Below are 21,782 nucleotides of genomic sequence, written 5' to 3'. Positions count from 1 at the left end.
TTTGATATGCTAATGACATGCTAATGACACGCCAATGATATGCTAATCTGTCGGAACAGACTTATCTCCAAAGCGCAATAACAACAGGTTTGAAATGCTGGAGATACTCAGTAGGCCAGGCAGCATCGGTGGAGAGAGAAACAGAGTTAACGTTTCAGGTCGATGACCCTTCGTTCTGTAGAAGGGTCTTCGACCTGTAACGTTGACTCTGTTTCTCTCTCCACGGATGTTGCCTGGCCTGCTGAGTTTTTCCAGCGTTTCCTGTTGTTATTTCGGATTTCCAGCATCCGCAGTATTTTGCTATCTCCAAAGTGCATTCTGCTGTACTAGGGGATCGGGGTGGGGGGGGTTAGCTGAATTCTCTGACCTGAATTGGGAGGTAATCGTACGACCACATTGCGCACGCAGCGATCAGGGCATCTTATCCACAAGCTGGAAACAATACATGGAGTTACATCGAGTCGACAACACAGAAACAGGCCATTCGGCCCAACTGCTCCGTGCCGGTGTTTATGCTCCACACGAGCCTCCTCCCTCATCTCACCTCATCTCTCCCGAGCCTCATCTCACCCCATCAACATATCCTTCTATTCTTTTCTCCCTCATGTGTTTATCTAGCTTCCCCTTAAATGCATCTACATTATTCGCCTTAACCACTCCCTGTGGTAGCGAGTTCCACATTCTCACCACTCTCTGGGTAAAGAAGTTTCTCCTGAATTCCCGATTGGATTTATTAGTGACTCTCTTATATTGACGGCCCCTCGTTCTCGTCTCCCCAGCAAGTGGAAACATTATCCTAAAGGCCTCCATCAGGTCACTCCCTCAGCCTTCCCTTTTCAACAGATAAGAGCCCCAGGCTGCTCAGCCTTTCCTGATAGGTTTAACCATTAAGTCTCCCTTTCAGTCATCACTCTGCTCAGTGGTGGAGTTATAGGACTCGCGAGACCCACACCCATCTCCCTCTCAGCCTGTATTATTTTTGAGCGCCATGGTTAAGCCAAAGCATGTAATTGAGTGGCTCAGTGGGCAGCACTCTCGCCTGAGTCAGAAGGTCGTGGGTTCAAGTCCCACTCCAGAGACTTGAGCACAAAAATCTAGGCTGACACTCCAGTGCAGTACCGAGGGAGCGCTGCATTGTCGGAGGGGCAGTACTGAGGGAGCGTTGCACTGTCAGAGGGGTAGTACTGAGGGAGCGCCGCACTGTCGGAGGGGCAGTACTGAGGGAGTGCCGCACTGTCGGAGGGGCAGTACTGAGGGAGTGCCGCACTGTCGGAGGGGCAGTACTGAGGGAGCGCCGCACTGTCGGGAGGGGCAGTACTGAGGGAGTGCCGCACTGTCGGAGGGGCAGTACTGAGGGAGCGCCGCACTGTCGGAGGGGCAGTACTGAGGGAGCGTTGCACTGTCGGAGGGGCAGTACTGAGGGAGCGCCGCACTGTCAGAGGGTCAGTACTGAGGGAGCGCCGCACCGTCAGAGGGTCAGTACTGAGGGAGCACTGCACTGTGGGAGGGGCAGTACTGAGGGAGCGCTGCACTGTGGGAGGGGCAGTACTGAGGGAGCGCTGCACTGTCGGAGGGGCAGTACTGAGGGAGTGCCGCACTGTCGGAGGGGCAGTACTGAGGGAGCGCTGCACTGTCAGAGGGGCAGTACTGAGGGAGCGCCGCACTGTCGGAGGGGCAGTACTGAGGGAGTGCTGCACTGTCGGAGGTGCCGTCTTTTGGATGAGACGTTAAACCGAGGCCCCGTCTGCTCTCTCGGGTGGACATAAAAGATCCCATGGCACTATTTTGAAGAAGAGCAGGGGAGTTCTCCCTGGTGTGCTGGACAATATTTATCCCTCAATCAACATCACTAACACAGATTATCTGGTCATTATCACATTGCTGTTTGTGGGAGCTTTCTGTGCGCAAATTGGCTGCCACATTTCCTACATTGCAACAGTGACTACACTTCAAATGTTCTAATTTAGCCCCAATGCCTAGGGTTGAGTGAAACTGACTTTAAAAAATTTTTTATGAGATGTTCCCAGAGCAATGTTCCCTTCACCCGGCAGCACAGCGCTCCAGGGATCCCACGCAGCCGGCTTCTCAATGCTAAAACCGCGCCCGTGCGATATTTCGAATGACCCGCCTGGTGCCAAGAAAAATTACAGGGATCATTGCCCCAGATTATTTAATTTTCTTTTTACAAAGGGAATTAACGATGTAAATGGGAAATACCTGGTTTAACTGAGTGTAACACCACATACGTTACATCAACTAGGATAGCAGCGCTGAGTGAAATATTAACGGCTTCATAATAAAATGTTATGCCTCACAGCCTACGTGACACCATTAAAGTCTAACAGACTGCGGACTACATAGAAAAAATAGGAGCAGGAGTCGGCCATTTGGCCCTTCGAGGCTGCTCCGCCATTCAATATGATCATGGCTGATCCTCTATCTCAATACCATATTCCCGCTCTCTCCCCATACCCCTTGATGCCTTTTGTGTCTAGAAATCTATCTATCTCCTTCTTAAATATATTCAGTGACTTGGCCTCCACAGCCTTCTGTGGTAGAGAATTTCACAGGTTCACCACCCTCTGAGTGAAGAAATTTCTCCTCATCTCAGTCCTAAATGTCCTACCCCGTATCCTGAGACTGTGACCCCTCGTTCTAGACCCCCCCAGCCAGGGGAAACATCCTCCCTGCATCCAGTCTGTCTAGCCCTGTCAGAATTTTATACGTTTCAATGAGATCCCCTCTCATTCTTCTAAGCTCTACTGAACACAGGCCTAGTCGACCCAACCTCTCCTCATATGACAGTCCTGCCATCCCAGGAATCAGTCTGGTGAACCTTTGCTGCACTCCCTCTATGGCAAGTATATCCTTTCTTAGGTAAGGAGACCAAAACTGCACACAGTACCCCAGGTGTGGTCTCACCAAGGCCCTGTATAACTGTAGTAAGACATCCTTGCTCCTGTACTCAAATCCTCTTGCAATGAAGGCCAACATACCATTTGCCTTCCTAACTGCTTGCTGCACCTGCATATTTGCTTTCAGTGACTGGTGTACAAGGACACTCAGGTCCCTTTGTACATCAACATTTTCCAATCTATCACCATTTAAATAATACTCTGTCTTTCTGTTTTTCCAACCGAAGTGGATAACTTCACATTTATCCACGTTATACTGCATCTGCCATGTATTTGCCCACTCACTCAACTTGTCTAAATCGCCTTGAAGTCTCTTTGCATCTTCCTCACAACTCACAATCCCACCTAGTTTTGTGTCGTAGTTCCCTCATCCAAATCATTGATATATATTGTGAATAGCTGGGGCCCAAGCACTGATCCCTGCGGTACCCCACTAGTCACCACCTGCCACCCCAAAAAAGACCCATTTATTCCTACTCTCTGTTTCCTGTCTGTTAACCAATTTTCAATCCATGCCAGTATATTACCCCCAATCCCATGTGCTTTAATTTTGCACACTAACATCTTATGTGGGACTTTATCAAAGGCCTTCTGAAAATCCAAATACACCACATCCACAGGTGCTCCCTTATCTATTCTACCAGTTACACCCACAAAAAACTCCAGTAGGTTTGTCAAACACGATTTCCCTTTCATAAATCCATGTTGACTTTGTCTAATCCTATTTTCCAAGTGCCCTGTTATCACATCCTTTATAATGGACTCTAGCATTTTCCCTACTACTGATGTTAGGCTAACCGGTCTGTAGTTCCCTGTTTTCTCTCTCCCTCCTTTTTTAAATAGTGTGGTTACATTTGCCACCCTCCAATCTGCAGGAACTGTTCCATAATCTATAGAATTTTGGAAGATGACAACCAATACATCCACTATTTCCATGGCTACCTCTTTTAGTACTCTGGGATGCAGATTATCAGGCCCTGGGGATTTATCAGCTTTCAGTCCCATTAATTTCTCCAGCACTATTTTTTTTACTAATACTAATTTCCTTTAATTCCTCCTTCTCACTAGACCCTTGGTTCCCTCGCATTTCTGGGAAGTTATTTGTGTCCTCTTCCGTGAAGACAGAACCAAAGTATTTGTTTAATTGCTCTGCCATTTCCTTGTTCCCCATTATAAATTCTCTCGTTTCTGACGTAAGGGACCTACATTTGTCTTCACTAATCTTTTTATTTTTACATACTTGTAGAAGCTTTTACAATCCACTTTTATGTTCCTTGCAAGTTTACTCTCATACTCTATTTTCCCCTCTTAATCAATCTCTTGGTCCTTTTTTGCTGAACTCTAAATTGCTCCCAATCCTCAGGCTTGCTACTTTTTCTGGCAACTTTATATGACTCCTCATTGGTTCTAATACTATCCTTAATTTCTTTTGTTAGCCATGGTTGGGCCGCTTTTCCTTTTGTGTTTTTGCACCAGAAAGGAATGTATAACTGTTGCAATTCATGCATTCGTTCCTTAAATGTTAGCCATTGCCTATCCACCTATATCTTGTAGTTAGAATGTCTGTCTTATTCGGGCATACACAGATGGACACTGCGATCTAGGACAATGGCCTCTGCACTACATGAGCCAGTGGAATGGAATTCCATTTACAGGTTTGACGAGCCAGACCATGGTTCTTGGACAGCACTGAGCCAAGCCTTATTAGAAGCATAACTGGAGAATTGGCTAGCACGTGGTGAGTGCGTAGTCTCGTTCTGTGGTACTCCACTGTTGGTAGATGTGGTAGGATGTATGGGGTAACTTTGTCAGTGCACATTGGCAATGGTGAACTTTGAAAATGACCCCCCAGTCCTTCACTTCTCCAGGGGCAATCTCCTACCACCTCTTCTGCTCCTCACTCAGGTCTTGGATCTTCAAAAGATAGGAAGGAGAAAAACAAAAGTGGCAGTCAGAGAAATCAACAGTTTAAATCAAACATGGCCACAGTAAATAATAATTCTAATAGGTCTAAGAGCGTTAAAAAAACAAGCTTGAAGGCTTTGTGTATTAATGCGAGGAGCATTTGTAATAAGGTGGATGAATTGGCTGCGCAAATAGAGGTAAACGAATATGATTTGGTTGGCATTACGGAAACGTGGCTCAAGGAAGGCCAAGACTGGGAACTCAACATTCAGGGGTATTCGATATTCAGGAAAGATAGGCAAAAAGGAAAGGGAGGTGGGGTAGTATTACTGATTAAAGAAGGGATTAACACAATTGTAAGAAGGATATTAGCTCTGATGATGTGGAATCTGTATGGGTAGAATTGAGGAATACTAAGGGGAAAAAAATGTTAGTGGGAGTGGTATATAGACCTCCAAACAGTAAGGCGGAGGTTGGGGATGGCATTAAAAGGGAAATTAAAGAAGCATGCAATAAGGGCACAGCAGTCATCATGGGTGACTTTAATCTACATATAGATTGGGCCAACCAAATTAGTAACAATACTGTGGAGGAGGAATTCCTGGAGTGTTTACGGGATGGTTTCCTGGACCAATATGTCGAGGAACCAACCAGAGATCAGGCCATCTTAGACTGGGTATTATGTAACGAGAAAGGATTAATTAGCAATCTTGTTGTACGAGGCCCCTTGGGTCGGAGCGATCATAATATGATCGAATTCTTCATTAAGATAGAGAATGAAGTAGTTGACTCAGAGACTAGGGTCCTCAATTTAAATAAAGGAAACTATGATGGTCTGAGGAGCGAGTTGGGTAGGATTGTTTGGGGAATGGCACTCAAAGGGTTGACGGTGGATAGGCAATGGCAAACATTCAAAGACCAAATGGATGAGCTACAGAATTTGTTCATCCCAGTTTGGCATAAAAATAAAACAAAAAAGGTGACTCAACCGTGGCTAACAAGGGAAATTAGGGATAGCATAAGATCCAAGGAGAGGACATATAAATTGGCCAGAAAAAGCAATAATCCTGAGGATTGGGAGCAGTTTAGGATTCAACAAAGGAGGACAAAGGGATTAATTAAGAAAGGGAAAATAGAATATGAGAGTAAGCTATCAGGGAACATAAAAACTGACTGTAAAAGCTTTTATAGATATGTGAAGAGAAAAAGATTGGTGAAGTCAAGCATAGGTCCCTTGCAGTCAGAATCAGGGGAATTTATAATGGGGAACAAAGAAATGGCTGACCAATTAAATACATATTTTGGTTCTGTCTTCACAAAGGAGGACACAAATAACCTCCCAGAGATGCCGGGGAACATAGGGTCTGATGAAAGGGTGGAACTGAAAGAAATCAGTATTTGTAGGGAAATGGTATTAGGAAAATTGATGGGACTGAAGGCCGATAAATCCCCAGGGCCTGATAATCTACATCCCAGGGTACTTAAGGAAGTGGCCCTAGAAATAGTAGATGCATTGATGGTCATCTTCCAGAACTCGATAGATTCTGGAACAGTACCCATGGATTGGAGGGTAGCTAATGTTACCCCACTATTCAAAAAAGGTGGTAGAGAAAAAGCGGGGAATTATAGACTGGTAAGCCTGACATCAGTAGTGGGGAAAATGAGAGTCCATTATAAAAGATGTAATAGCAGAGCACTTGGAAAGCAGTGACAGGATCGGACAAAGTCAACATGGAGTTACAAAAGCTAAATCATGCTTGACTAATCTACTGGAATTTTTTGAGGATGTAACTGGTAAAATAGATAAGGGAGAACCAGTGGATGTGGTATATTTGGACTTTCAGAAGGCTTTCGATAAGGTCCCACATAAGAGATTAGCGTACAAAATTAAGGCACATGGGATTCGGGGCAAGGTATTGACTTGGATAGAGAACTGGTTGGCGGACAGAAAGCAAAGAGTTGGAATAAACGGGTCGCTTTCCGAGTGCCAGGCAGTGACTAGTGGGGTACCGCAAGGATCGGTCCTAGGACCCCAGCTGTTCACAATATATATTAATGATCTGGACGAGGAAATTGGATGTAATATCTCCAAATTTGCAGACGACACAAAGCTGGGTGGGAGGGTAAGCTGTGAGGAGGATGTCGTGAAACTCCAGTACGATTTGGACAGGTTGGGTGATTTGGCAGAAACATGGCAAATGCACTATAATGTGGATAAATGTGAGGTTATCCACTTTGGTGGCAAAAACAGGAGGGCAGATTATTATTTGAATGGCAATAGATTGGGAGAAGGGGAAGTGCAAAGAGACCTGGGTGTTCTTGTGCACCAGTCACTGAAGGTAAGCATGCAGGTGCAGCAGGTGGTTAAAGAAGGCAAATGGTATGTTGGCCTTCGTAGCAAGAGGGTTCGAGTACAGGAACAAGGATGTCTTGCTACAGTTGTACAGGGCCTTGGTGAGACCACACCTTGAGTATTGTGTGCAGTTTTGGTCACCTTACCTGAGGAAGGACGTACTTGCCATGGAAGGAGTGCAGTGAAGATTCACCAGGCTGATACCTGGGATGGCAGGAATGATGTATGAGGAGAGATTGTGTCGATTGGGCTTATACTCACTGGAGTTTAGAAGATTGAGAGGGGATCTCATCGAAACCTATAAAATTCTGTCAGGCCTGGACAGACTAGATGCAGGAAGGATGTTTCTGATGGCCGGGGAGTCCAGAACCAGGGGTCATAGTTTAAGGATAAGGGGTAAGCCATTTAGGACTGAAATGAGGAGGAATTTCTTCACCCAGAGAGTGGTGAACCTGTGGAATTCTCTGCCACAGAGGGCGGTGGAGGCCAGTTCATTAAATATTTTCAAGAAAGAGTTGGATATATTTCTTAAGGCAAAAGGGATCAAGGGATATGGGGAGAAGGCAGGGACAAGGTACTGAATTTGGATGATCAGCCATGATCTCATTGAATGGCGGAGCAGGCTCGAGGGGCCGAATGGCCTACTCCTGCTCCTATCTTCTATGTTTCTATGTTTCTCTCTCCCTCTCTGCCCACCTCTCAAGGCTCAGATCTTATTCAATAAAAACAGAAAATGCTGGAAACACTCAGCAGGTCAGGCAGCATCAGTGGAGAGAGAAACAGAGTTAACGTTTCAGGTCGATAACCTGTCGTCAGAACTTGAGTCTCATTCTTCCTCTTCAGCTCATCGCTCAAGTCTTTGGATCTTTTTTTTTTGAAGTAGAGAGTGGTGCGAATGTGGAACTCGCTACCACAGGGAGTGGTCGAGGCGAATAGTATAGATACATTTAAGGGGAATCTAGATAAGCACAGGAGGGAGAAAGGAATAGAAGGATATGGTGATGGGGTGAGATGAAGAGGGGCGGGAGGAGGCTCGTGTGGAGCATAAACACCGGCACGGACCAGTTGGGCCGAATGGCCAGTTTCTGTGCTGTAAGTTTGGTGTAATTCTATGCCTCAAGGCTCTTGGGTGTTGCTCGAATCCGGGAGAATAGTTTACTGAATCAATCCGTCTTTTTAAGGAATTTAGTAAGCATATATTTTTTTTCAAAAAAGTATTTATTAAAAATAGATTGCCCCCTTGTCCTTGCCTCTGAGTCTGAAGTTTCTGGGTGTCAGCCCCAATTCAGGACTTCATAAGAACATAAGAATTAGGAGCAGGAGTCGGCCATACGGCCCCTCGAGCCTGCTCCGTCATTCAATAAGATCATGGCTGATCATCGACCTCAGCTCCACTTTCCCACCCGACTAGAATACAAGGGGGTAGAAGTTATGCTGCAGCTGTACAAAGCCCTGGTTAGACCACACCTGGAGCACTGGGAGCAGTTCTGGGCACCACACCTTAGGAAGGATATATTGGCCTCGGAGGGAGTGCAGCGTAGGTTTACCAGAACGATACCTGGACTTCAAGGGTTAAGTTACGAGGAGAGATTACACAAACCTGGGTTGTAGTCCCTGGAATTTAGAAGGTTAAGGGATGATCTGGTCAAAGTTTTCAGGATATTAGGGGAACAGATAGGGTAGACAGAGAGAAACTATTTCCGCTGGTTGGGGATTCTAGGACTAGGGGGCATCGTCTAAAAATTAGAGCCCGACCTTTCAGGAGTGAAATTAGGAAACACTTCTACACACAAAGGGTGGGAGAAGTTTGGAACTCTCTTCCGCAAATGGCAATTGATGCTGATCAATTGTTAATTTTAAATCTGAGATTGATAGATTTTTGTTAACCAAAGGTATTAAGGGATGTGGGCCAAAGGCGGGTATGTGGAGTTAGGTTGCAGATCAGCCATGATCTCATTGAATGGTGGAACAGCCTCAAGGGGCTGAATGGCCTCCTCCTGTTCCTATGTTCCTATCCCCATATCCCTCAATTCCCCTAGACTTCAACACTTATCCTGGGCTGACACATTACTGAAGGACAGTTGCGAGGTTGGAAGTCTTGATCCCTGATTTCACTGTTAAAACCAAGGTCCTGTCTCACTTTCATAGCATTGCAAATGGATGTTAAAGATCCCAGAAAACAATTTCAAGAGTAGGGAGTTCTCCCAATGTCCGAGCCAGTAAACCTCCCTCAAACAGCTCTGACAAAATCACACTCAGCGTGTTGCAGTGGTTATGATCCTGGACTAGCAACCTGGAGGTTGTGACCCCACTAAACTACAGGAACTCATCACACTCCACGCTGTCCGCCTTGGCTCAGTGGGTAGCACCTCTCACCTCTGAGTCAGAAGGTTTTGAGTTGAAGTCTCACTCCGGAGACTTGAGCTACAACTCCAGTGCAGTGCTGAGGGAGTGCTGCACTGTCGGAGGGGCCGTCTTTCAGATGAGCTATTAAACCGAGGCCCCGTCTGCTCTCTCAGGTGGGTGTAAAAGATCCCATGGCACTATTTCAAAGAAGAGCAGGGGAGTTCTCCCCGGTGCCCTGGGGCCAATATTTATCACTCAATCAACATCACTTAAAGAAACAGATTATCTGGTCATTATCACACTGCTGTTTATGGGATCTTGCTGTGCACAAATTGGCTGCCACATTTCCTACATTACAACAGTGACTACACTACAAGACTACATCATTGGCTGTAAAGCGCTTTGGGACTTCCTGAGGTTGTGAAAGGCGCTATAGAAATGCAAGTCTTTCTTTCAAGTCGGGATGGTGTGTGTGACTCGGAGGGTAACTTGGGAGATGATGGTGTCCTTGTCCTTCACAGCGTTCGAAGAGGTGGCAGGTCGAGGAAGGTGATGTTGAAGGAAGCTTAATGAGTTGCCATGTGAGCAGGCCCATGTGCGGCCTATAAACCTGAAATTTATTTTTTTTGGGTTCATTGTAGGCTGGGCGGAGCCACTGTGGGAGTGTTTGATGGGACAGCGTAGAGGGAGCTTTACTCTGTATCTAACCCATGCTGTACCTGCCCTGGGAGTGTTTGATGGGACAGTGTAGAGGGAGCTTTACCCTGTATCTAACCCTTGCTGTACCTGCCCTGGGAGTGTTTCATGGGACAGTTTAGAGGGAGCTTTACTCTGGATCTAACCTGTGCTGTATCTGCCCTGGGAGTGTTTGATGGGACAGTGTAGAGGGAGCTTTACTCTGTATCTAACCCGTGCTGTACCTGCCCTGGGAGTGTTTGATGGGACAGTGTGGAGGGAGCTTTCCTCTGTATCTAACCCATGCTGTACCTGCCCTGGGAGTGTTTGATGGGACAGTGTAAAGGGAGCTTTACTCTGTATCTAACCTGTGCTGTACCTGCCCTGGGAGTGTTTGATGGGACAGTGTAGAGGGAGCTTTACTCTGTATCTAACCCATGCTGTACCTGCCCTGGGAGTGTTTGATGGGACAGTGTAGAGGGAGCTTGACTCTGTATCTAACCCGTGCTGTACCTGCCCTGGGAGTGTTTGATGGAACAGTGTAGAAGGAGCTTTACTCTGTATCTAACCCGTGCTGTACCTGCCCTGGGAGTGTTTGATGGGGACAGTGTAGAGGGATCTTTACTCTGTATCTAACCCGTGCTGTACCTGCCCTGGGAGTGTTTGATGGGACAGTGTAGAGGGATCTTTACTCTGTATCTAACCCCGTGCTGTAGCTGCCCTGGGAGTGTTTGATGGGACAGTGTAGAGGGAGCTTTACTCTGTATCTAACCCGTGCTGTACCTGCCCTGGGAGTGTTTGATGGGACAGTGTAGAGGGAGCTTTACTCTGTATCTAACCCGTGCTGTACCTGCCCTGGGAGTGTTTGATGGAACAGTGTAGAAGGAGCTTTACTCTGTATCTAACCCGTGCTGTACCTGCCCTGGGAGTGTTTGATGGGACAGTGTAGAGGGATCTTTACTCTGTATCTAATCCGCGCTGTACCTGCCCTGGGAGTGTTTGATGGGACAGTGTAGAGGGAGCTTTACTCTGTATCTAACCCCGTGCTGTACCTGCCCTGGGAGTGTTTGATGGGACAGTGTAGAGGGAGCTTTACTCTGTATCTAATCCGCGCTGTACCTGCCCTGGGAGTGTTTGATGGGACAGTGTAGAGGGAGCTTTACTCTGTATCTAACCCGTGCTGTACCTGCCCTGGGAGTGTTTGATGGGGACAGTGCAGAGGGATCTTTACTCTGTATCTAACCCGTGCTGTACCTGCCCTGGGAGTGTTTGATGGGACAGTGTAGAGGGAGCTTTACTCTGTATCTAACCCCGTGCTGTACCTGCCCTGGGAGTGTTTGATGGGACAGTGTAGAGGGAGCTTTACTCTGTATCTAACCCGTGCTGTACCTGCCCTGGGAGTGTTTGATGGAACAGTGTAGAAGGAGCTTTACTCTGTATGTAATCCGTGCTGTACACAATGTGGGAGTGTTTGATGCTGGCACTGGGTGCCGAGAGTCGAAAGTGTCCCGTTGCCAGCACTGTTGTCTATCGCTTTGATGAAAACGGGGAAAAAAAATTAAACTGCAATGTGGATTAATCAGAAGCAGCTGATAAAGCTATATTTACTGAATTTCGCACTGAGGACTGTGATTTTTTTTGACACTGTGGGAACTGTCAATTCTGCTGCAGATGCCGCTGACACTGTGAGCTCATGCTCGTGAATGTCAACACCTCCGATTGCAATTTGCTGCCCATTATCGGGAAGCGGTAATGGGCTTGCTGTGCCAGATCTAACCAAGTACTAATAAAGCAAGAGGCTAATTGTGATGTGAGCATTTAGCCATCCGTTAATCAACCTTGGCTCAGTGGGCAGCACTCTTATCTCTGAATCAGAAGGTCGTGGGTTCAAATCCCACTCCAGAGACTCGAGCACAAAAATCTAGGCCGACACTCCCAGCGCAGTACTGAGGGAGCGCCGCACTGTCAGAGGGTCAGTGCTGAGGGAGCACAGCACTGTCGGAGGGACAGTACTGAGGGAGTGCTGCACTGTCGGAGGGACAGTACTGAGGGAGCGCCGCACTGTCGGAGGGACAGTACTGAGGGAGCGCCGCACTGTCAGAGGGACAGTACTGAGGGAGTGCTGCACTGTCGGAGGGACAGTACTGAGGGAGCGCCGCACTGTCGGAGGGGCAGTACTGACGGAGCACTGCACTATCAGAGGGGCAGTACTGAGGAGCAGAGCACAATCGGAGGGGCAGTACTGAGGGAGAGCCGCACTGTCGGAGGGGCAGTACTGAGGGAGTGCTGCACTGTCGGTGGGGCACTACTGAGGGAGTGCTGCACTGTCGGAGGGACAGTACAGAGGGAGCGCCGCACTGTCGGAGGGGCAGTACTGAGGGAGTGCTGCACTGTCGGAGGGTCAGTACTGAGGGGGGGAGTTCACCCCGGTGTCCTGGGCCAATATTTATCCCTCAATCAACATCACAAACAGATTCCCTGGTCATTTTCACATTGCTGTTTGTGGGAGCTTGCTGTGCGCAAATTGGCTGCCGCGTTTCCCACATTACAACAGTGACTGCACTTCAAAAAGTACTTCATTGGCTGTAAAGCGCTTTGGGATGTCCTGAGGTGGTGAAAGGCGCTGGAGAAATGCAAGTCTTTCTTTCTTGCTTTGCTCTGAGCCCCAGGCAAAGTATTTGCAAGTACATCTCTACAGAAACCAGTGAATGTGTCTCAGAGACAGAGGCTTCTCCCCTGGGACACTGTGGAAGCCCGAAGGCCAGCATCTAAATCTTTCACCTCAAAGATCAGCCATTGTGTTGTTGCAGCATGCCATCAATCCTTGCTAACATAAGACGCAGCAATTTCAACAGGATATAGACAGGTTGACCACCGCAACCTCATAAGCGACTTGCACTCTCGTAAAAGCTTTACATTCACCTGGGCATTGTAATGGAGTCATTTTGCTTCCTTTTCTGCAGAGCGACCTTATTGAGAGCCACATAATTATAATCAGCCCATGTACACTCTCCCCTATCACAGACTCTACCCACCCATTCAATCTCCTCCCACAGCCCATGTACACTCTCCCCTATCACGGACTCTACCCACCCATTTAATCTCCTCCCACAGCCCATGTATACTCTCCCCTATCACGGACTCTACCCACCCATTTAATCTCCTCCCACAGCCCATGTACACTCTCCCCTATCATGCACTCTACCCACCCATTTAATCTCCTCCCACAGCCCATGTACACTCTCCCCTATCACGGACTCTACCCACCCATTTAATCTCCTCCCACAGCCCGTGTACACTCTCCCCTATCATGGACTCTACTCACCCATTTAATCTCCTCTCACAGCCCATGGACACTCTCCCCTATCACAGACTCTACCCACCCATTCAATCTCCTCCCACAGCCCATGTACACTCTCCCCTATCACGGACTCTACCCACCCATTTAATCTCCTCCCACAGCCCATGTACACTCTCCCCTATCATGCACTCTACCCACCCATTTAATCTCCTCCCACAGCCAATGTACACTCTCCCCTATCACAGACTCTACCCACCCATTCAATCTCCTCCCACAGCCCATGTACACTCTCCCCTATCACAGACTCTACCCACCCATTCAATCTCCTCCCACAGCCCATGTACACTCTCCCCTATCACGGACTCTACCCACCCATTTAATCTCCTCCCACAGCCCATGTACACTCTCCCCTATCATGCACTCTACCCACCCATTTAATCTCCTCCCACAGCCAATGTACACTCTCCCCTATCACGGACTCTACCCACCCATTTAATCTCCTCCCACAGCCCATGTACACTCTCCCCTATCATGCACTCTACCCACCCATTTAATCTCCTCCCACAGCCAATGTACACTCTCCCCTATCACGGACTCTACCCACCCATTTAATCTCCTCTCACAGCCCATGTACACTCTCCCCTATCATGGACTCTACGCACCCATTTAATCTCCTCCCACAGCCCATGTACACTCTCCCCTATCACAGACTTTACCCACCCATTGAATCTCCTCCCAAAGCCCATGTACACTCTCTCCTATCATGGACTGTACCCCACCCATTTAATCTCCTCCCACAGCCCATGTACACTCTCCCCTATCACAGACTCTACCCACCCATTGAATCACCTCCCACAGCCCATGTACACTCTCCCCTATCACAGACTCTACCCACCCATTCAATCTCCTCCCACAGCCCATGTACACTCTCCCCTATCATGGACTGTACCCCACCCATTTCATCTCCTCCCACAGCCCATGTACACTCTCCCCTATCATGGACTCTACCCACCCATTTCATCTCCTCCCATAGCCCATGTACACTCTCCCCTATAATGGACTCTACCCACCCGTTTAATCTCCTCCCACAGCCCATGTACACTCTCCCCTATCATGGACTCTACCCACCTATTTAATCTCCTCCCATAGCCCATGTACACTCTCCCATATCACGGACTCCACCCACCCATTCAATCTCCTCCCACAGCCCGTGTACACTCTCCCCTATCATGGACTCTACCCACCCATTTAATCTCCTCTCACAGCCCATGTACACTCTCCCCTATCATGGACTCTACCCACCCATTCAATCTCCTCCCACAGCCCATGTACACTCTCCCCTATAATGGACTCTACCCACCCGTTTAATCTCCTCCCACAGCCCATGTACACTCTCCCCTATCATGGACTCTACCCACCCATTCAATCTCCTCCCACAGCCCATGTACACTCTCCCCTATAATGGACTCTACCCACCCATTTAATCTCCTCCCACTGCCCATGTACACTCTCCCCTATCACGGACTCTACCCACCCATTTAACCTCCTCCCACAGCCCATGTACACTCTCCCCTATCATTGACTCTATCCACCCATTGAATCTCCTCCCACAGCCCATGTACACTCTCTCCTATCACGGACTCTACCCACCCATTTAATCTCCGCCCACAGCCCATGTACACTCTCCCCTATCACGGACTCTACCCACCCATTCAATCTCCTCCCACAGCCCATGTACACTCTCCCCTATCAGGGACTCTACCCACCCATTTAATCTCCTCCCACAGCCCATGTACACTCTCCCCTATCACGGACTCTACCCACCCATTTAATCTCCTCCCACAGCCCATGTACACTCTCCCCTATCACGGGCTCCACCCACCCATTTAATCTCCTCCCACAGCCCATGTACACTCTCCCCTATCACAGACTCTACCCACCCATTCAATCTCCTCCCACAGCCTGTGTACACTCTCCCCTATCATGGACTGTACCCCACCCATTTCATCTCCTCCCACAGCCCATGTACACTCTCCCCTATCATGGACTCTACCCACCCATTTAATCTCCTCCCATAGCCCATGTACACTCTCCCCTATAATGGACTCTACCCACCCGTTTAATCTCCTCCCACAGCACATGTACACTCTCCCCTATCATGGACTCTACCCACCCATTCAATCTCCTCCCACAGCCCATGTACACTCTCCCCTATAATGGACTCTACCCACCCATTTAATCTCCTCCCACAGCCCGTGTACACTCTCCCCTATCACGGACTCCACCCACCCATTCAATCTCCTCCCACAGCCCGTGTACACTCTCCCCTATCATGTACTGTACGCCACCCATTTAATCTCCTCCCACAGCCCGTGTACACTCTCCCCTCTCATGGACTCTACCCACCCATTTAATCTCCTCTCACAGCCCATGTACACTCTCCCCTATCATGGACTCTACCCACCCATTCAATCTCCTCCCACAGCCCATGTACACTCTCCCCTATAATGGACTCTACCCACCCGTTTAATCTCCTCCCACAGCCCATGTACACTCTCCCCTATCATGGACTCTACCCACCCATTCAATCTCCTCCCACAGCCCATGTACACTCTCCCCTATAATGGACTGTACCCACCCATTTAATCTCCTCCCACTGCCCATGTACACTCTCCCCTATCACGGACTCTACCCACCCATTTAACCTCCTCCCACAGCCCATGTACACTCTCCCCTATCATTGACTCTATCCACCCATTGAATCTCCTCCCACAGCCCATGTACACTCTCCCCTATCACGGACTCTACCCACCCATTCAATCTCCTCCCACAGCCCATGTACACTCTCCCCTATCACGGACTCTACCCACCCATTTAATCTCCTCCCACAGCCCATGAATGACAAGCTATTTCACCTTGTCCAGAACAATTGAACTAGGGGACATAGCTTGGGCTCGACGGGAGGGGTAAATTCAATGTTCAGTGAGCGAGTGGTCAACCTCTGGAACAGGCTCCCTGGGGAGATGATGGAAGCAGTTAGTGTTGATTCATTCAAATGCAAATTGAATAGATTTCTTTCAGGAAATAATATTGTGGGATGCAGCCTATGAGTAATTTGAGACGTGAGGTGTGGTGAGTGCAGCGAGCTCGGGAGGAACAGGTGACTTTGGACCTCTGGTTCCCAAAGCTCTCCACTGGGGGTTTTCCTCACCTCATGTCTGGGTCTGTTGTAGACTCATTGATAGAGATTGGTCGCTGTGAATGGTCAACAACTCCAATTATCAGGATGGGAGAAGGTGAACGAGATGGACCTGGGTCTTTCTTTGTTTGGTAATTCCCAGGTTCCTAATGTATCTGACACATTTTCCTTGCTGACTGAATCCTCCACTCGTCACCCTGTGACATTCCTGGGTACTGTAACTGTTACAACACAGGTGGGACAGAGAGATACTTGGGTTATGGGCCTGGGGATGACCTGGGCTGGGAAACTGGGCCCTAGAATTGGGAAGCTACAGGGCCCAAGGGCGGGGGCATGGAGGGAGTAGGGCAAGAATCTGGGAGGGGGAAGTGCCGGGCCTGAAGCTGGAGCAGGAAGGGGAATATGCTGAGAACTTTGCAAATCACTAGTTAGGCCTCCGCTGGAGTGTTGTGGACAATTCTGGGCACCGCACTTCAGGAAAGATGGAAAGGCCTCGGAAAGGGTCCAGAGGAGGTTTACCAGGATGTGACCAGGGATGAGGGACTTCAGTTATGAGGAGAGGTTGGAAAAGTTAGGACTGTTCTCCTTGGAACAGAGAAGGTTAAGAGGTGACCTAATCGAGGTTTTCAAGATGATGAGAGGTTTTGATCGAGTAGATGGAGAAAAACTCTTCCCTCTGGCGAGTGGGTCAATAACCAAAGGTTAAAGGGATCAAGGGATATGGGGAGAAGGCAGGGACAGGGTACTGAGTTTGGATGATCAGCCATGATCTCATTGAATGGCGGAGCAGGCTCGAGGGGCCAAATGGCCTACTCCTGCTCCTATCTTCTATGTTTCTATGTTTCAATGTTTCAGAGATTCAAAATCATTGGCGAAAGATCTCGAGGGGAGATGAGGGGAAATGTTTTCACTCGGAGAGTTGTGGGGATCGGGAACGCTCGATCTGGAAAGGTGGCGGAAGCTGATTCCATCAATAATTGTAAAAGGGAGTTGGACGGGTTCTGGAGGATGAGGCACTGACCGGGTTACGAACACAAAGCGAGGTGTGTGGGACTGAGCACGACGGATCTTTCAAAGAGCCGGCACAGGCACGATGGGCCGAATGGCCTCCTTCTGTGCTGTCAGTTTCTATGATTCTATATGGGATCTAAGTCCTGAAACTGGAATGGAAAGGGAGCAATATTGGACTCGAGGCATGAGGTCCCAGCGAGGAGAGCGCAGAATAGTCCCGAAGACTAAAGGCAGCCAGGAGGTGGCGGGTAGGGGAAGGCGCACTTGTGATACTGGCCTCTTTGTGTTAGAGGCCCACATGATTGTTGTTGTTATCTGAGTGCGGGTCGAGAGGTGTGGGGGGTGGGGAGCGAGGTCCCAGCAGGAGACTGTTGCAAATCTGCAGTGGGCTTTTTAAGAGGATGCACAGGGTCAGTCAGTATTGAGACTGACAAATCAGCAGCACTCCGATCTTTAGGAGCAGTGAGGGGCATCACTGGGAAAACAAGAATCATAGAATCGTGGGACTAATCGGATGGTTCTTTCAAAGAGCCGGCACAGGCACGACGGGCCGAATGGCCTCCTTCCGGGCTGTATCATTCTATGATTCTGTCCAGCTGGGTGGGACTGCACTCGCCCGGTTCCATTCTTGTCTATCCAGTCGTAGCCAGAGAACCACCTGCAATGGCACCTCCTCCCGCTCCTGTACCGTTGCCTCTTTATCCTAGAAGTAAAGGGAATTAAGGGTTACGGGGAGCGGGCAGGAATTTGGACATGAGTCTAGGTTCGGATCGGTCATGGCCCTGTGGGTAGCGGAGCGGGCCCAGGGGCCGTGTAGCTTGATCCTGCTCCTATTTCGTGTGTCTAATTCTGTTAGATTCAGGAGATGGTTCTGTGATAGTGGATTGGCGGTTAGGATCAGATCAGCCATGATCTTATTGAATGGCGGAGCAGGCTCGAGGGGCCGATTGGCCTACTCCTGCTCCTATTTCTTATGTTCTTATGTTCTCTGGTGTCCCCCAAGGATCTATCCTTGGCCCCTTCATATTGCTCCTCTGAATGCTGCCCCGCGGCAACGCCATCCAAAAAACATGTACTCTGACGACACCCGGCTCGACCTCACCACCGCATCTTGTGACCCCTCTGATTTGGCACACTGCTTGTCTGACATCCAATACTGGATGAGCAGAAATTTCGTCCAACTAAATATCGGGAAGACCAAAGCCACTGTCTTAGGTCCCCCGCCACAAACTCCGCCCCCTAGCCACCGACTCCATCCCTCTCCCTGGCAACTGTCTGAGGCTGAACCAGATCGTTTGCAACTTTGGTGTTGTGTTTGACCCCGAGATGAGCTTCCGACCACACCAAGGCCGCCTATTTTCACCTCTGTAACATCGGCCGACTCCGTCCCGCCTCAGCTCATCTGCTGCTGAAACACTCATCCATGCCTTTGTTATCTCGAAACTCGACTATTCCAACGCACTCCTGGCTGGCATCCCATCTTCCCCCCTCCATAAACTTGGGCTCATCCAAAACTCCGCTGCCCCGTGTCCTAACTCGCACCGAGTCCCGTTCACCCATCACCCTCTGTGCTCACTGCCCCGTGTCCTAACTCACACCGAGTCCCGTTCACCCATCACCCCCTGTGCTCACTGCCCCGTGTCCTAACTCGCACCCAGTCCCGTTGACCCATCACCCCCTGTGCTCACTGCCCCGTGTCCTAACTCACACCCAGTCCCATTCACCCATCACCCACTGTGCTCACTGCCCCGTGTCCTAACTCACACCCAGTCCCGTTCACCCATCACCCCCTGTGCTCACTGCCCCATGTCCTAACTCACACCCAGTCTCGTTCACCCATCACCCCCTGTGCTCACTGCCCCGTGTCCTAACTCACACCCAGTCCCGTTCACCCATCACCCCCTGTGCTCACTGCCCCGTGTCCTAACTCACACCCATTCCCGTTCACCCATCACCCCCGTGCTCCCTGCCCCGTGTCCTAACTCACACCCAGTCCCGTTCACCCATCACCCCCTGTGCTCACTGCCCTGTGTCCTAACTCACACCGTCCCGTTCACCCATCACCCCCTGTGCTCACTGCCCCGTGTCCTAACTCGCACCCAGTCCCGTTCACCCATCACCCCCTGTGCTCACTGCCCCGTGTCCTAACTCGCACCCAGTCATGTTCACCCATCACCCCCTGTGCTCACTGCCCCGTGTCCTAACTCTCACCCAGTCCCGTTCACCCATCGCCCCCTGTGCTCACTGCCCCGTGTCCTAACTCACACCCAGTCCCGTTCACCCATCACCCCCTGTGCTCACTGCCCCGTGTCCTAACTTGCACCAAGTCCCGTTCACCCATCGCCCCCTGTGCTCACTGCCCCGTGTCCTAACTCACACCCAGTCCCGTTCACCCATCACCCGCTGTGCTCACTGCCCCGTGTCCTAACTCACACCCAGTCCCGTTCAACCATCACCCCCTGTGCTCACTGCCCCGTGTCCTAACTCACACCCAGTCCCATTCACCCATCACCCCCTGTGCTCACTGCCCCGTGTCCTAACTCGCACCCAGTCCCGTTCACCCATCACCCCCTGTGCTCACTGCCCCATGTCCTAACTTGCACCAAGTCCCGTTCACCCATCGCCCCCTGTGCTCACTGCCCCGTGTCCTAACTCACACCCAGTCCCGTTCACCCATCACCCGCTGTGCTCACTGCCCCGTGTCCTAACTCACACCCAGTCCCGTTCACCCATCACCCCCTGTGCTCACTGCCCCGTGTCCTAACTTGCACCAAGTCCCGTTCATCCATCGCCCCCTGTGCTCACTGCCCCGTGTCCTAACTCACACCCAGTCCCGTTCACCCATCACCCGCTGTGCTCACTGCCCCGTGTCCTAACTCACACCCAGTCCCGTTCAACCATCACCCCCTGTGCTCACTGCCCCGTGTCCTAACTCACACCCAGTCCCGTTCACCCATCACCCCCTGTGCTCACTGCCCCGTGTCCTAACTCACACCCAGTCCCGTTCACCCATCACCCCCTGTGCTCACTGCCCCGTGTCCTAACTCACACCCAGTCCCGTTCACCCATCACCCCCTGTGCTCACTGCCCCGTGTCCTAACTCACACCCAGTCCCGTTCACCCATCACCCCCTGTGCTCACTGCCCCGTGTCCTAACTCACACCCAGTCCCATTCACCCATCGCCCCATGTGCTCACTGCCCTGTGTCCTAACTCACACCCAGTCCCGTTCACCCATCACCCCCTGTGCTCACTGCCCCGTGTCCTAACTCACACCCAGTCCCGTTCACCCATCACCCCCTGTGCTCACTGCCCCGTGTCCTAACTCACACCCAGTCCCGTTCACCCATCACCCTGTGCTCACTGCCCCGTGTCCTAACTCACACCCAGTCCCGTTCACCCATCACCCCCTGTGCTCACTGCCCCGTGTCCTAACTCACACCCAGTCCCGTTCACCCATCACCCCCTGTGCTCACTGCCCCGTGTCCTAACTCACACCCAGTCCCGTTCACCCATCACCCTGTGCTCACTGCCCCGTGTCCTAACTCACACCCAGTCCCGTTCACCCATCACCCCCTGTGCTCACTGCCCCGTGTCCTAACTCACACCCAGTCCCGTTCACCCATCACCCCCTGTGCTCACTGCCCCGTGTCCTAACTCACACCCAGTCCCGTTCACCCATCACCCTGTGCTCACTGCCCCGTGTCCTAACTCACACCCAGTCCCGTTCACCCATCACCGCCTGTGCTCACTGCCCCGTGTCCTAACTCACACCCAGTCCCGTTCATCCATCACCCCCTGTGCTCACTGCCCCGTGTCCTAACTCACACCCAGTCCCGTTCATCCATCACCCCCTGTGCTCACTGCCCCGTGTCCTAACTCACACCCAGTCCCGTTCATCCATCACCCCCTGTGCTCACTGCCCCGTGTCCTAACTCACGCCCAGTCCCGTTCACCCATCACCCCCTGTGCTCACTGCCCCGTGTCCTAACTCACACCCAGTCCCGTTCATCCATCACCCCCTGTGCTCACTGCCCCGTGTCCTAACTCACACCCAGTCCCGTTCATCCATCACCCC

The 21,782-nt window shown here is 50.3% G+C and overlaps 1 protein-coding gene across 1 annotated transcript in view; it reads left to right on the top strand.

Moving 5' to 3' along the window:
* The window catches only part of arrb1 (arrestin, beta 1), a 211,741-nt gene that overhangs the window by 102,940 nt on the left and 87,019 nt on the right, over positions 1 to 21,782 (top strand). The gene's annotated exons all lie outside the window — the stretch shown is intronic.

The sequence above is a fragment of the Somniosus microcephalus genome, chromosome 10 (genome assembly GCF_052327205.1).
Source record: "Somniosus microcephalus isolate GS21.2 chromosome 10, FLI_Smic_1.0, whole genome shotgun sequence".
Lineage (NCBI taxonomy): Eukaryota > Metazoa > Chordata > Chondrichthyes > Squaliformes > Somniosidae > Somniosus > Somniosus microcephalus.
This window is presented reverse-complemented; position numbering and strand designations above follow the sequence as displayed.